Source organism: Condylura cristata, unplaced genomic scaffold, assembly GCF_000260355.1.
Source record: "Condylura cristata isolate star-nosed mole 26May11 unplaced genomic scaffold, ConCri1.0 scaffold00013, whole genome shotgun sequence".
Lineage (NCBI taxonomy): Eukaryota > Metazoa > Chordata > Mammalia > Eulipotyphla > Talpidae > Condylura > Condylura cristata.
Window position 1 is genome coordinate 43,759,694 of NW_004567114.1, and position 17,032 is coordinate 43,776,725.

The 17,032-nt window shown below is 37.2% G+C and overlaps 1 protein-coding gene and 1 long non-coding RNA gene across 2 annotated transcripts in view; one reads left to right on the forward strand and one right to left on the reverse strand.

The window, feature by feature from the left end:
• LRFN5 (leucine rich repeat and fibronectin type III domain containing 5) overlaps positions 1-185 on the reverse strand; it is a 213,273-nt gene extending 213,088 nt beyond the window's left edge. Inside the window, exon 1 of the mRNA XM_012724601.1 lies at positions 142-185. The gene's annotated coding sequence lies outside the window, so the exon portion shown is untranslated. The remainder of the gene's footprint in view (positions 1-141) is intronic.
• A 595-nt stretch (positions 186-780) lies between these two features.
• LOC105853581 lies at positions 781-11,152 on the forward strand. The gene is made up of 3 exons (XR_001145401.1): positions 781-2,015; positions 9,574-9,783; positions 11,021-11,152. It is a non-coding gene; the product is annotated as an uncharacterized LOC105853581 (long non-coding RNA).
• The last annotated feature ends 5,880 nt before the right edge of the window (positions 11,153-17,032 follow it).

Genomic DNA, 17,032 nt, shown 5'->3' on the forward strand with positions numbered 1-17,032 from the left:
GCGGCCGTGGGCCCGGCCCTCGCCGCAGTGACGGGAATTACCACGCCGCGCAGACTGCGAGTCAGAAGAGACCCCCGCCCCGGCCGCCGCGGCGCCCTCCGCCCTGGCTCCGCAGAGCCGGGCAGTTTCGAGCTGATTTACCAGAAGCTAGAGCAGAGGGCCAGCGAAGCTCCACGAATCCTCCGGAAGGGGCAGCACAGGGGCGTCGTAGGCTGGGGGAGGGGAGAATATGGAAAATCTGGAAGATCTGGGCGAACTTGGAGAGGTGTCCCCAAGCCTCTTGCGAAGGGGAACTTGCAGGCTGCTCACTGCACCCTCGGTTACTGGATTAAGGAATGTCACTAGGTCAGGCCGCGACTGCTAATGGCGATTGGAAAAGTCATTTGCTATAGTCTGCGGGCCGGGAAAATCTGAGATGAAAGGCTGCTAGGTTGGGGTCTCAGTCACCTGCGGCTAGCTTCCAGGGTCCCATAATAGTGGGTGGTGATTCGCTCTATCATCAGAGGGGAGCGGAAACTAAAAGCGTTGATATCTGCGAATCAACTCAGCTCAGCATTAGACTTTAAAGAGTGCCGTTAGCCACATGTTAGTGTGTCAAGGGCAGAAGCAAGCCCACTAGGGTCGCTGGGACAGGGAAGTGGCGTGGAGCAGGAAAGAGAAGGCTTGTGAAGGGAGGTTTGAGAGGACCCGGGGGAGGGGGAGTTGATGGGGGCGTCGTCGACTTTTCTCTAGACTCTTTTACAACAACAGGGAATTGTTCTTTGACTCTACCCCCACTCCTGCCGGCTGAGAAAAGCTCTCTCCCAGGGGTCCTCTCATGAAATCATGATCCTCACTTCTGAAGGTTGCAAACCTTTGGCATTTCTCTTCAAGGATTTCCTTAACAAATAGTCCTCGACCCTAGGGAGCAGCGCCCCTCTCAGCTCTGACACGCGCTAATCCACCACCAGTCTGTACTTAATAGAGTTGAACAAGGTGGGTGCAGCGGGGAACTGGCAAACCGGGCCTCTCCTTGGCCTACTTGGCAAGGCCACGTGCTAGCATATTATCCTTAGACTGGACACTCAAGCAGCCAGCTCCCATTACAGCTCCCCTAGGCATCGCCGCCGCCCAGAACATGCACACACGCGCTTACACTCGAGCACCCCAACGGGCTCACACAAGCACCTACACTTGCACGCCCACCTAGCCGAACCCACACCATCGCCTATTTCGGCTAAGAACAGGAGGGGCGGAGTGATAGAGGTGAACAACGCTTGCATTTCCTCTTTCTTCTCCACGCCCCGAGGCTCGGGTCCAAGCCCAGGTTTTGGAATCCGCATAGCCTTTCTGGCTGCTTTGTTGAGAGGGAGCGCGGTGGCAGTTTTTTTGTGTGTGCCTCCTTTCTCCAGACGGGTGGTCAGGCTTTTGCAGAGTTCCTTAGTGCCCTGGCGGCGATGGAAGATCCGAGTTCCCGAGCTGGAGGGTCAAACTCACACTGTGGCACGGTGCGGGGCACCTCACACCAACCAACAAGACACCGCGGACAAATTCGGCAGCGGACAACACAGCATCCAGGAAAGTCTCCACTAAAACCACCAGCGCTTTCCCGGTGGCTTTCTGTCCCTCGAAGTGAAATAATGAGGTTTTCAAGAAGTACCCGGCAGGAACCTGCGGCGGCGGTAAAGCGTCCAGGGACTGCCGGATCGTGGAGAAAAAAAGCTTCCATCCTCTTCACACTTTAAACTTAGCCGCTTCTGGGACTTCTCTGGAGGGCGGCGGAGTTGCACCAGCGCGGACCTGCAGAGACGAGCGAGCACTTCCAAATATTTTAGGATGTGGGAGGTGACACCTTTTCCTTCAGGATTGCCCCACTGTCACCCTTCCCTGATTAGCTGATAGGAACCTCTGAAGTCCAGGAGGTAGAGGTTTGCAGTTCCCTCTGGGGACCAAGTATAGAGAGATGTTGAACGAGAAATCCAAAAACCTTGCATCGTTGGACTAAGTAACTTTTGTCGCCCTACTGCTGGACCAAGGTGAGAGGGAGGCACATTTAACGAGCTATAAGAAGTTAGAGTGGGAACAGAGCCATGTTCAAATACGTTCTTGGGTGCTTGTTAGAAAAGGTGTTTGTTGAGGGAAGGCGGGGAGGGGGGGGAAGATTTTGTGTTGGGGGGAGTTTGCTTAAGAGATGAAATCCACGTTTCTTTAATGTGGGTAGTGATAATGTGTAACTTCAGTGTTCTTGTGATTGCAAGCTAGTTTAACCTTCCTATACATCTTGCACAATTCTTAAAAATGTTTCACTCTACTTTCCCCCATTTATTTCATCTCTGTAAAGCAATACCTGGTAAATGTATCTCTCACCCTTCAATCACAATTACTTCTTTTCTCCCACCCATAGAAGCTCATTAGAGGTTGACAATAGAAGAGGAAAGCTTTGTTTTATATGCTTGTCAGTAGAAGGTCGCAGAGACTTTCAAGGAGAGACTAAGATATTCTTACCCAAAGATTTCAAGTTAACAGAGGGCAATTTTTATGTTATTTCCTCCACAGGAAAAAAAAATTATCTTAAAACAAGAGAGATGTCAGTAACAATTTCTACTTTGCCTATATAATTATTGTGGCATTAACTCACTCTGAAATCAGTGTGCTTTTCAGATTTCATTCGAATTTCTTGTAGAATAGGGTCCCTTTGCTCATTAACAGCTAAAAACAACTAAGACTTATTTCAATAAATAACTTAGTTTTAATTTTATCCTCACTATATCTGCTAGTAACTTCTTAATATATCCCCAAAGCCAATGTTTATGCCAAATCACTTTTAAAGTTATGACAAACTTCTTTCTCCACCATATCATGTTAAGGACCGATTCTCATAAGTATTGGACTGTTTTCCCAGAATTTGAAAAAAAGTTAAGTGTCTTACTAATTTCAGACAAAAGTGGAAATATGAATGTTTTACAGTGAAAGTGATGAATACTTACAGATAACCTGAGTGGTATATTATTATTTGGCACTTGCATTTCTTCTAAATCAGTGAGAAAAGCATAAAATCTACTTTATGTTAAAAGTTGTTCTTAACAGTTTTCTTGCACCATAAATTTTCTTATCTCCATAGTATGAAGTGAGTGATAAGCGGTCATTACCTTAATTTTTCTGTTAAATGTATCCATTAAACATACTTTAGAAATTATTTCCAAATTTTCTGACCAATCACTCTTGCAAGCAGCTTTGCCTTTTTTCTAATAATAGAAAGCTCAAGACTTGAAAATGATGTGAAGAACCAAGAAAATACAAGTTTCTGAACTGAAGGAAGAACATTTAAAGAGAGCAGCTAAAAATGAATAAATTAAATCCAAACATCAAGATACTTTAATAATGATTATAATGGTTGTACCCTACATAATGTTAAAATATTAAGAGTTCTGCTTTTCATAGAAAAACGTTTAATGTTATATCTGACTACAAAATACCAAAGCACAAATTGTGTTGGTAACTAGAGTTATTGAAGGTTATGCATATTTCTGTAATAAGTAAAAAGATTGATTTCTCATTTATCTACAATTGTCTGCCTGAAAGAATTTAAACTCATTTACTATTTAACAGTCCTCTGAGATTCAGAAGATATTTTTCCTTTATTTTATTTTTAATATATTTTGCTCAATCTTCTAAGGAATATACATTTACTTTGCTTTGTAGTATTTGCTTTATTGTGTAAAGATCAAGATGACCTAGTTAAAATACTCTTGAAAGCTGGATCTCACACCAAGGATCCAACAAATGACTGGTGGAAGTGAGTATTTCATTTTACTAAGAAAAGTGTTTCTGAGTTTTAATTGTTTTTTTAATACAAATACAATGATTTTTTAAAGATATTGTCCAAGACAGGAACTTTTTGAGAGCGCACAAAGAGAAGTCATTACTTCAGAGATAAATATTGCTGGGCAGACAAGGCAAATGTTAGATACTATTGGAAATAATGAGTATATTTTATCTTTCATCTCTATCTTTTTTTTTTTCCTTGCTGTTTATTTATATCCTGGTAGCAATGCCCTCTATTTGCCTGGTGCTCCCATTTAGTTAACCCAAAATATCATAGTGTAACATCCTATCTAGAAATACCTAATAGAGAAGAATGCTAAAATTGAAAACTTATATTATGTGATAGTGGCATTTCAATAAAAAAAGAAGAAAACAATAATCATTTGCTAATTCAACCTAAGTGTCACTTACTAACATTTTACCCATTTTAAAAATATGAAAACAACTTATAAAAAGTAAAATTTCTGACAGTATGACATACATATGTATATATAGGAAACAAAATGACCTCAGCTATATTAAATTTGCATACATGATTCAAAATTAAGTGGTACTATTATATATATATATATATATATATATATATTGTTTGTTTTTTAGATAACCTAATAAATCATCAAATTAAGTTTTTAATCTTGGAATAAATATTTAAAAAGTTTTATATTTATAATTCATATAGCATTTCAGGAACATCTCTACTTGTTTTTACACTACTCTGTAAGGAAGCCAATCATCACATTATTTTAGAAGACAAAAGTCTGCATTACTGTAAATATGATTTGGTTTATGATACTTGTAGGCATACTTATTGATGTTAGGTGGATGTAATACTTTATTAAAAATCAAGGAACTTGGACTTACTAGAAAAGCATAAATTACAGCCATTTATTAAAAACCTGATGATGAACTATTTATCAAAGCTCTTGCTTTCACAAATCATGCTTTCTAATGAGATTTTTCTTCCAAGAACTGCCCTTGAGTCAGATGGCCACATGTCAGCAGTAATGTGTCACACTCATGTGTTGAGTCCCTGGGATTTGGCTTTCTTACATGTCACTATGATTCTGAACTAAGAATCAATTACTCTTTATATAGTAAATGATGCATGTTCATTAAAATAATGTTGGACAATTTGTACCTACATGAATGCAGCTAATTTCTCTTAGAATAATTATTTTTAATATAAACTTAAATCTTTAATTTTCTCATCATCTCTTAACAGTTCTTTTCTCCACTTCATGACCCCTTTAGGATAATGAGTTACTTCTTCTATTCATGATTGACATTCATCATCTCCCTTTCCTTTGACTGAATCCAAGCCCTTAGCTAGCCTGATAAGTGTTTCTTTGGATTAATTTCTCAGCTATTAGTGGCAGTGATTTCTGTCATGAAAGCAAATCCCTTCAGTGATTATTTACCAACAAGCTTTCTTCCCTCTTTCTGTTTGTTCATTCCCTGGAAATTCACTGAATGTGTTGTCTAAGAGAGCCTCCTTGGAGAACTGGAGAACAAATGGTTAAGACTTTTCAGGGCTTCAAGGTACTTAGATACAAAGAGGTAACTTGACTAATTGGTATCTCTCAGCAGGATAGTTAGGAAATTTGTTTGATTTGCTAAAGAGATAGTATTTGAAAACTGGCCCCTGAAGGACAGCTAAAGTCTTGATCTGATTTCTTCAAGGACAGTATCTGACTAAGCTGCTTCATTTGATATAACTAAAAGCAACAATATATAATTAAAAACTATCTTGTTTTGATAATAGGCTCTAAATGCCCCTCTCAGTATGAAGAGTTTTACTGGGCCATAAAGAATCCAGAGCCTGCACAGTTTATTCCCAGCTTAATTAAATTAGTGTACTACAATTTCCACCTTGAGGAGGAGTTGTGTCACCATTTTCTGCACATCTGAGACATATACAGGCATGACCTACCTCTAACAGGTGCAAATGAATAGCACCACCACTTCACCCCTCACTAAAGACTCCTTTGCTCAAGTTCAACCTCACTTCATTTAAAAATCCTTTGAAGTCCTTATTCAAGGAGACAGTCTGTGGAAACTTAGTCCTTTCTGCCTGCACTATCAACAGGTAATAAACCATTCTTCCTGACAAAAGTTAGCTATTCTATTTGGGGCTTTTCTAAGTGAAGATCCTTTTGAGTATGGTATAACAAATGCCTTATTATGGCAATATCCTGCACCTTTTGAGTATGGTATAACAAATGCCTTATTATGGCAATATCCTGCACTAGGCAGTTTGAAATAAAATACAGGATAGGTCTCCCTAAGGCCCTTCAGCACAGGCCTATCCAAGTAGTGTTACTGTAGCATGTGAATTATTCCAAGTTGAGGTGATTTGAGCCATTGAAGACTCATAAGAATTTTTTACCAATCCCTTAACTACCTAGAAGTTTGAAAATTGAGGGTATTAGGATATAGTATTCTCTTAAAGAAACTTATCTAATGGAAAGACAAATATCTATATATAGATTCATCAATTAATTATCATCTGACTAATTCATCATCTGACTAATCCTTTTCTTATCATGTAAGTCCCTTCCTCTCTTACAGAAGCCCTCGGTACTACGCCATTCCTTAGCCAAGAGATAGATACAGATACTTCCCTACTAGCTTTGGATTTTCACATCTGTTTAGATTTCCCATACATATATAATTAAATGTTTTTTTCTCATGCTAATTTGTCTGATTCATTGAATCACCAGCCCATGAAGAAACTGTAGGTGGAAGGAATCCCCCTTCCTTCCCAACAGTGAAGACAAGTCTCTTGGTCACTGACTTCATAATAGATTTACCATTTAGTGGAGATTATAGACCAACAAACAAGTGATTACAATATGATCTTGCTTTTATTTTGCCAACTACAGTTTGTAATTAATCCCCAAATTGTCTAGGTCTTTGTGACCCAGCTCCCCTAAACTCTAACAATGGACTCTGTCATGCTGAGTTTCTGTTTTCTATATACCTTGACACTGTCTTGATAGCCTGTGAAATAGCCACACAAACTCCTTTGTCAAAACACAAGCTATACAGGGCCGTCCCTGGTGGTGCAAAGGGTTAGGATCAGCACTGCAAGCTGGCTGCAGCCACTTCATTGTGAGTTGGACCACCACCCCTGGAGGTGATCCACATGGCTTGGCAGACCTCTCCTGAACCACCACCTGATCCTCTCAGCAGTGTACTTAGTCAATCTGCCTGCTCTGCCTCTCCCCCCCCCCCACTGTCTCTGGCAAATTCTTTCATCCTCTGCACCTCTCTCTGTACCCCTGCTGTGGATGCATAAATAAATAAATCTTAAAAACATACACACACACAAGCTAAACACATCATATTCAATTAAGTTTTAGAATATCATACACCTGAGTTTTAATCTATGTTCTGATTACTGCTTTACTTGTGGAAATTACTTAACTCTAGACTAAATCTTTAACATTTTTGTATATAAATCAGTAATTATGATACTTAGGTTTGGGTTTGGTTGAGAGCTTTTAAACTACCCAAGTAGCACAAGTAGATACTCCATACCTATAATTTATGTTCCCCTACAATAGTCTATCTCAACATATGTCATGGATAACTTTTCACTATAAATATGATAATTGTTTGTCAAAGCATATTTTAACCAAGAATTTTTTTTCCACAAAGGGAGATTAAAAATACACAGGCAGGGCCCTCCCTGGTGGCGCAGCAGATTAAAGCACAGCACTGAGAAGCTAAAGCCACTTCTGCATGAGTTTGATTCCCACCTGCCCCGGAGGTGACCACATGGCGTGGCAGACCTCTCCTGACCCGCCCGCTGCTCCCCTCAGCAGTGTACTTCGTCGATCTGTCTGTTCTGCTCCCCGCTCTGTCCGGTGAAGCCTCTCACCGCCCCTGAGCCTCTGGCCTGTACCCCAGTTCTGTATGTACAAATAAATAAATCTTGAAAAAAAAAATACACATGCAGATGCCTAAAACAATTTAGTAATATTTTCATCTTACTTCATGATATTCTTTAATTTTGGTGATACACCATTTAGCACAATCTTGAGTAATGAAGTTGGTCTGTGCAGCCACTAATTATCCTCCAAATGTATTTTATAAGTTTAGGACTAGTTCCTTTAAGAAAACTACCCTAGGTGCTCCCTGATAGTGCAATGGATTAGGATGCAGCACTGCAGGCTGGCCTAGGGGCAACTGCTTCAGTGTGAATTCCATCCCTGATCCACATAGCTCCGCAGACCTTTCCTGTCTTGCCTGCTGCTCCCCTCAGCAGTGTATTTCCCTAGCTCCACCTATTCTGCTCCCCTCTGTCTCTGGTGAATCCTCTGTCTCTGGTGAACCCTCTCACTGTCCCTGAACCTCTGGCCTCTATCCCAGTTCTATATGCAGAAATAAATAAATCTTTAAAAAGAGAGGGAGAAAGAAAGCGCTACCCTACCACTGTGTATTCAGAGCAGCTTTCTTTAATTTTACAGTTGAATACTGGCTCTCAGACTAGTGTGTGTATATATGTACATGGTGTATATGGTATACACACACAATGTAATATTTCTCAACTACAAAACAAAGTGAAATCTTGCCATCTGTGATAACATGGCTAGAGCTGGAAGGGATGATGCCAAGGGAAACAAATCAGAGAAAAAAGGACAAATACCAAATTATTTCACTCATATGAGAAATAAAGCAGACAAAACCAAGCCTTCCAAATCTGCATATTTAGCTGTAGAATTGAGGCAACCAGAGGAAGAGTGTGGGGCATAAGGAACACAGGGCAGGAGAACTAGGGGTTCTTTGGTTGTTGATGAAATTACATCACCTCAAGAGGAGTATACCTTTATCTCAAGGTATAGTTTTAAGCATACATCTAAATATGCCTATGCAGTGTTGTAAACCAGTGTTACCATAATAATAAAAAGGTATAATTAAAAAAATTAAAGAAATGTAACTAAATAGAACATTTTGAAGAAAAATAAGTAGAATTATATAGAAATATGCACATATTCCTAGTCAGATATGGTGGATCTTTATTACATGTCTTGATTTCAATTTGGTAAAATGTAGTTTTAGATCTTAACGGTCTTAAAAGCCTATAATAAATGAAGATTTTATTAATTTTGAAAGATGGACACTTTTTTGAGGCAGTGAACTAGAATAAAGTAACTTCTTTTTCCAGTGACCTGGTCGTGGAAATCTTGATTGCATTCAGTAGTATGGCATTTACTCATTCATTTAGAAAATTGCCAGTGAGTTATGAGATGGATTCCTAGACCTTCTGCACTCATTTGTGCCTATTGTGTTCTGCCTGTATTTTATGCAACTAGCTCCTCTTTCCTGCTTTTGTTATTTAATCACTTTTGATTTATCTATGGCACAAGAATACCATTTTATAGGAAAAATGTATGCCTGTTTCCTAACACCAAACCAGATAGGAAGGATTTTGCTTGGGTTTGTAGCATTAGAAAATCACTTCTTTGAAGAGTTATAAAAGAGGCTTCTGAAAATTTTGCAGAAAATGCTTCAATTGGCACTCATAGGGATACTTCAAGTGTTAAAAGGAAAACCAACGAATATACAGTGGCTATTTTGAGAGACAATTTTATATAAATATGAAAACATTCTGTTGTGTAAGAAGATACAAAGTAATTTTATATTCACAAAGCAAATGTCTAGCTCACTAGTATATACTTTACTTTCCTTGAAAACATTTTTCTGTTTTTATGGGATGGATGAGCATATGGTTACTTTATTTTGTGTGCTTTGTTTTGACTTTAGGTATAAAGCCGCTCCCACTGGGATTCATTTGCTATGTTTTTGGTTTAGTCCAACATTTCTGTGCGATGGTATACACCAAGAAGCAAATGCTCAATTTCAGAGGCAGTAGTAACGAGGAGCACAAGAGAGTACCCCTGGATTTGAACAATTTTAGAAGAGAAAATGACCAAGCATCATGCACAAAATACCCAAGTGTGCCTGAAGTTTGAGGTACAAACCAGTCAGCAAATTTTTTGTAGCTCACATGTACACACAGTAATAACTGCCTTAAATGTCGTGAACGCAGGACTTAGTAATTTTGGTATTTTCAAAATTTAATGCTTATTTTCAAATTTAGCATTTATTCCTTGGATCTAGTAAGTATTGTAGGAAAACTGTTGAAATAGAATGGGGTAGCTGAGCCCTGCTCTCCTGTGGTCCTCCCAGGCTGGGAACTGCTTTGTCCCAACTTTTGTGACTCGCCACAAGAAAGAAAGAGGAGAGGCAAAAAGACTGAGCAAGTAAAGTTTATTGCTCCCAGGCAGCAGCAGAGAGGAGCCCCTGGGGTGGGGTCCGCAGCTACTGCCAGTGCTATAAGGGAAAAGGGTCTCTTATATAGATTCTAGGTTCATATTCCAAAGGGGTGACTCATCGCTGTGCCCCCTGATGCGAGGCCCAATTCGTTCTACCGGTATCTCCTGGATGCCAGGCCCAGTTAATTATCACCCTTGGATGGGAGGCCAGTTTATTATAGCTCTTATCTAGTCCCACAGGTAGTTGTGTTATCACAGCACCTGATCGCCCCCAACTGGAACAAACCACAGCATCAGGATGTGGGGTGAACTCTGCCTCTGATGTCCCTGAACCACCTAGGCTAGAGCTGAGCACTGCGGAGTGGTACAGAGTGGTCATTTTGGGAGCTTTCAAAAGAGGGAGCGGTGCACCTGGGCTTGCTCTTGTCACTGAAGCGGTTGTGTGCCCGTCAGCGGGGTGGATGGCTGGCAGGACTTGACTCCTGGTGGGGGTTGAGGAGAAGCTAACCTGAGCAGCAGCAGGCATTTTCCACACCCTGCTGCACCTGGCAGAACTTGGTAAGTATTTGCCATGGAGGGCCCCAAGCCACAGTTCCTAGTGCTGCATGGGTCTGGCATCCTGCTGAATCCTGTGGCCACAGCACTACTGGGCACTATTGATTAGTAATTAGACCTACTCCCGCTCTTTCTAAGGATTAACTAGAATATATAGCAGGGGGATTTGTTGTTGTTGTTTTTTTTTCTTTTTCTTTTTTATCATTTCTGCTGGGAGGACTTACATTTGCATTTATGCAGAGAGTGAATGGTTAGAGAGGTTCTGACCTGGTGACAATTTTTAGATCTGTTCCTATAATAAAATAACAATAAGATAATATGCCTATGCATAAAGCCATGTGCCAGTATTTTAAAAGCTATTTTTATGTGATTTCCAACAGACTCATTTCTCCTGTGATACGTAAATTTCAAATCGAGCTGTATAGCTAAAACTTATGTGGAATGGACAAAAGTGGATTGTATTCAAAGACAAAAAAGGTGGGGCAGTTTTTAATCAGCAAAAGAAAAGGTTATTTCAGGTAAAGTTGCCTTCCCTCAGCCAAGGGGCTCTTATCTGGGAGATGGCCTCCCTGGTGCTGGTTGGGAAACTTCAGATCTCTTAGTATAGGACTGTACTTTGGGAAAGAGGTAGAAACTGCAATAGATAATGAATCTACTTGGAAGCCTGACTGAAGGACTCCATTTGGGAGTTGGGTTTGTTGGTTTGTTTCTTTGATTTTTTTTTTTTTTAAAAAAAAATAAACTCTCAGAAAAAAATATTAGGTTGGCCAGGCTCAAGACATGAAGTGGTTTTCATGGTCTGCTTCAGGAGTTTGATTGCATCCGGTAGTCAGCAGGGACCCATTAACCGATTAATGCAAAAGAATAATACATATACATTTCTATTTTAGAAGGACTGATCATGAAGCAGAGTGGAAGACTAGAAGATCAAGGAATGGGCTGGTGCTCCATGAAAAAGAAATCCTTTTAAAGGAAAGTTTCAGTAGTTCAGATGAGGAACAGGAGGTTATGGCTATGGTGATTAATCTCATTATAAAGCAGTAGAATAGGTTGTCCTTCAGGTATCTCAATCAGAATTTTAAAATTTACACAGTAATCTAAGAAACCTAATTGCCACAGAATTTTAGAGTTAAAAGTAGGCGGTAGTTTTTAACTAAGGCAACAGTTTCTATTTGCAAGATAAATATTAAGCTTGAGTCTATTTAATTTGCAGAGAAAACCCTGTATATTGTTACTCATTGGTCAAAATATTAAAACCCTTTTTAAAAGAGTTTGTGAATATCACTTTATACATATAAGCACATAAATAAAAAATCCCATTTTCCAGGACATGTTGAAAAAGCATAGGATACCCACAATCTTTATTCATCTTTACAATATGACTTGTAAATTCCTAATCACTGAAATATTTTCATTATTCTATAAGGATTTTTATGGTCTCAGAAGATTATGTAGAAATAATAGTAATAGAAAATCAAATATAAAAAAACACATGTGCTGATTTTAGGAGTGTAACAAAAATATGTAAATCCTTGTTTGTTTGTTTGAAACTTTTAGAAAAGTTGTGTCAATAATAAAGGTTTCTCTTTACAAGAGTTAAGGAAAGAAAGCAAAATAAAATATTGACATTGCTAATGTTTATCAAAAGTAGAACTCCAAATTTATTCTTTAGTCTGTAAGATGGGGGAGCTATTGCATTGTACAATCCACTAGCCAATTCTATTCTAAACAATTTGCTTTGATTAAGTAATTTGTAGAAAATGATGACCCAAGCTAAGGTAAGTGACACTTTAATGGGGGTTACAGCCTAATGACACTGGGCCTTTAAGGGAGTTTCAATTACTAGAACTATCACATATTAGTTTGCTACTAATATATTTAAAGTGAGGTAGTAATTTTCTCTACATTAACAATTACTAGTATTTCAATTTTGGGTTAACACTTATTTTTCTTTCCATGAGAGTTTGTCTTTCTGTACAACATGAAAAAACTTTTACTTAAATTCTTTTTTATTGTCTAGTTATGCTTCCCCTTAAAAATCATGATAGCTTTAGCAAATCTCTTAATCACCATAAAGAGCAAGAGGGAAGAAGACAGAAGATGAATGCTTTATAAACTTAACCTTGAGAGAATCCAACTTAGAACAGAAGTAGAATGTCTTAAGTGTTTTATCCTACAATACGAATGTTGAGAAGAAGGAAAATAGTAACACTACATAAATTGTAACCTAGAGTCTTTCTAAGCTAGGTTGGCAAGTTGGTCATGAATAGCCAATAATCTCACACATTTAGAGTTATGATTACAGAAAGAATTTTAGCGATGTTCTAAGGTTCTTGTAAGACAAGTGGGAAACTAAGATGAAGGAAAACTGTACACTACAGTTAATTGTTTGCTGCCTTCTCTTGGTGTTAATGGAAACCCTTTGAAATGAGATAATTGTATATTTCCAGTCCTATCCTGTAGGTTAAAAAGTGAGATGTGTGTTATATCTCTAAAGTTATTAGTTAATTGCCAGCAATCATGGTATTCTATAAATGTCAATTCCTTTAACTTATTCAAAAACATAGGGAAATCTTAAATAATACCTGTATATTAAATTTAAGATTCTTGAAGAATATGTGTATAAAAGTAACCTGTAGTGGGTCACCTGCTGGTGCCAGGGGTTAAGTCTCAGCATAATGAAGCTATCAGCAGCCACTTCAGCACAGGCTTGTTACCTACCCCAGCCAGGGAGCTGACCCACATGGTGCAGCAAACCTCGCCTGTCTTGCCTGCTGCTCCACTCAGCAGTGTATCTCTGCCAGTCTGCCTGTTCTACTCCCCACTCTGTCTCAGGTGAATCCTCTCACCCACCCCCACCCTGCCTCTTGCCTACATCCCAGTTCTTATATGCATAAATAAAATATCATAAAAAAAAAGAAAAGAAAGTGTGCCCTCCCTGGTGGTCCAACAGGTTAAGGCACACAGCTATGAAGCTAAGCTAGCTGTAGTCCCTTCAGCATGAGTTTGATCCCCCACCAGGGAGCTGACCTACATGGTGCAGCAGAACTTCCCTGTCTTGCCCACTGCTCCCCTCAGCAGTGTACTTAGCCAATCTGCCTGTTCTGCTTCCCGCTCAGTCTCTTAACCGCTCCTACACCTCTGGCCTGTACCCCAGTTCTGTATGCATACAATAAAATAATCTTTAAAAATATATATATTAAAAAAAGAAATAAAGTAAACTGTAGTTATGAAATACAATAAACATACTAGTTCTTGTGTCTTATTTCCTTAATAGGTGGCGTATCAGTGTGGATATCTTTATATGTCATTTATGTTATAAAATATTTCAGCTACAACCTTGAATATAAGGAACAAAAAAAGTCCAGTGGTAGGTGCTTTACAGATAAGGTATATATTTTCCTTGATGTTATGAAATTTGTGGTGAATACTTATGTGGACTAGTACATGTAAAAGAAAGAAAGTCCTATTTCTTTCAAAAATCAAAGTTTTTAATTTAAGATTGCAATCATCCAACTGTTTGAAAATAAGTAAATGCTTCCTTACTATTAGCCATGATTTAAAAACTCCATTATAAATTAATGCAAAGTAACATAGTAGATATAACTTTAGTAATAGAAAATCTGAAATATATGTGCTGATTTTAGGAGTGTAACTACACAGGTAAACATGTAATTCAGACTTATTGGAGCACCATCTCTAACTGTCTCTAATAAGCAACCTATCATCTTTCTGAGATGAGAGGTAAAAACATGGCTTTTTCATTAGTCGTTTGTTAAATCAACCTTATAATAATTCCCGAGATCATTTAACCCATCAATAAAATGTTAAGTATATTTAGAAACTTGGAATGTTTTTATTAGCACCTATAACTTCTGAAGTTTATTGAGTAATGTGACTTGTATAAACAGTGTAGTATAGTGAAAAGAAAGTGAATTAGCATTTGAGGACATTGAGATATTGCCAACTCTGCTGCTAATTGGTTTTGTGGCTTTTGTAAGGTCATGTAATATCTTTGAACTTTAGTTTCTTCATCATATTATAAGGCTCATGAGTCAGACAATCTCTGAGATATATAGCATGGAAACTTGAGCTATTCCAATTTAAATGAACTGGAGTTAAATTCAGCATTAAAAACTTGGCATACTAGAATTGTAGTTTATTTTTAAACATTAATAAAACATTAAAAACTGCCTATGGTTAATGTCAAAAGATTTTGTATTAAAAGTATTTTATTTTTTCTAACTTTATTGAAATAAACATATACCATTATGTAAATTTAAGTTGTAAACAAGCTGACTGGCAATATTGCAAAATGATTACAATAAGGTTAGTTAACACATCCATCACGCACATAGTTAATATTGTGTGTGTGTGTGTGTGTGTGTGTATCTACTCTTAGAAACTTCCAAGGTTGAAATATAGTACTATTAACTGTAGTCTGTATGCTGTACATTAGTCCCACAAAGTTTACTGTGCCCTTTAATCATCTTTACTTAGATATTTTTCAAAAGTTAGTGCTAAGAAATCCAATGCTATTCTGTAAGTCATGAGTCTAATATGTACTTGATGTGGGAGTTGCACAACATTAAAATATTTTAGAAGCATATCTAAATGTGTGATCTTTATAAAATACCAAAGCTGTAATACAAGTGATGGACATTTAATCATATTTTATTGTGTGTATTATAGTTATTAAGAAATAGCTCAGCATCTTTGTTGATGAGTGTAAGTATGTATAAGAAAGACAGGGCAGGAAGGAAAGTAATAACTGGAGAAAAATTTGAAAACCTAAATACATAGCATAGTATAGTGCTTAAGTTCACAGGCTTAGAAATCACATTTGATATTTTATTTTCAGTGTCTGCCACATGTAAACAGATTAACTTTTCTGAGTTTCTTCATTTATAAAAATCAGATGACAATAATCACTGCACAAAGGTGGTATAAAGATAAAATGAGGTAATATTTGTAGATTGCATAGAAGAGTACCTGGAACAAAAGTTTCCTTAAAATATGAAAAAGTTCATTAAATATGTTTAATATTAAACTCAAATACATACATATATAGTTTTGCTTTGTTTATTTCATTCAAATGAACTTTATGAAAATTATAAGTTTATCTTAATCTGTTAAGACAGAAAAGTAATTCAACTATAAAAATTACTATATATGTGAAAGAACCATATACCCAATCTTTCATAAATATGAGTTAATAGTACTAACATATTCTTGAGATCTTTAAATATATTACCATGTGCTTAAGACTAGATCCCCTTGAAATTTTTTTAAATCACCTAGGAAATATCTTCAAATAATATTTAATATTTTAAATTTTACTTAATTTTCAACATTTTCACAAAAGTATTTTTACAGATATCATATTTAGATATCTGACATATACTTTTAGATAAGCCAGACTCAGGAACATATTTGACAAATATCTACCTCTAAATTTTAGCCCAATTTACTATTTTATGGTGACTATGGTTTTAATTATTAGTGAAAAATTTAACTAAAGTGCTGTAATAATGTCCAATTAATAAGTTTCCATAAATATTAAATTAATTGACACATGCTAAGAACCTAATATAGTGCTCGGTGCACAGTAATTAACATTAGCTAATGTTTTTGCATTACTAGCATGTAAGAAAATAACATAAGAAATCATTTGATAGAGATATTACAAAAACAAATTTTAAAGTTATTCAGCAATTACTGAGGCTATGAACATATCCATGTTATATTTTAAAATCATTAAAATTAATTATGTAAATTCCTTGTTTTGTTTTATTTATTTTTTAACTAAACTGAACAGTCTTCCCTTCCTTTCTACTGTGAGGTAAGGCAACTGATAGAAAATGGATAAGCAAGGGTCCATCTTGGAGCCCTGGAGGTAACATAGTTTTTCTAAATGGCAGAACTGAAAGGAGGATATATCATTTCTAGAATCAGATCATTAGGCATAATTGCTTAAAAGTTGAAAAATATTAGGAAAAAAAAAATCAGTCAGATCATCATTAATCCCTCAACATGTCAAGACTAAAATGAGACTTGAGAGAGTAAGGTAAGAAAAGATAGAAAAGATAACTTTCTCTAATATTAGGAAGAAGTAAAGTAAGTATGTTTTTTACATAAACTACTAAATTTACCTTAAAGAAAAAAAAAAGAGCAATTAGTTCAAAGCCACAAGAAAAAAAAGTACATCATGTTTGTGTACTTTCTAAGCAATCAAATCAGGTTCTGAAATAGCTTTTCCATTTTCTCCTTCTTACTGAAAACAAACACCATGCATATGATGTGAAGGGAATACTGAGAGGATAACTTCTCCAAGTAAAGTCTGCATTGCCCACAAAAGCATTTGAATGGGGCACTTACTTTATTTTAAATTA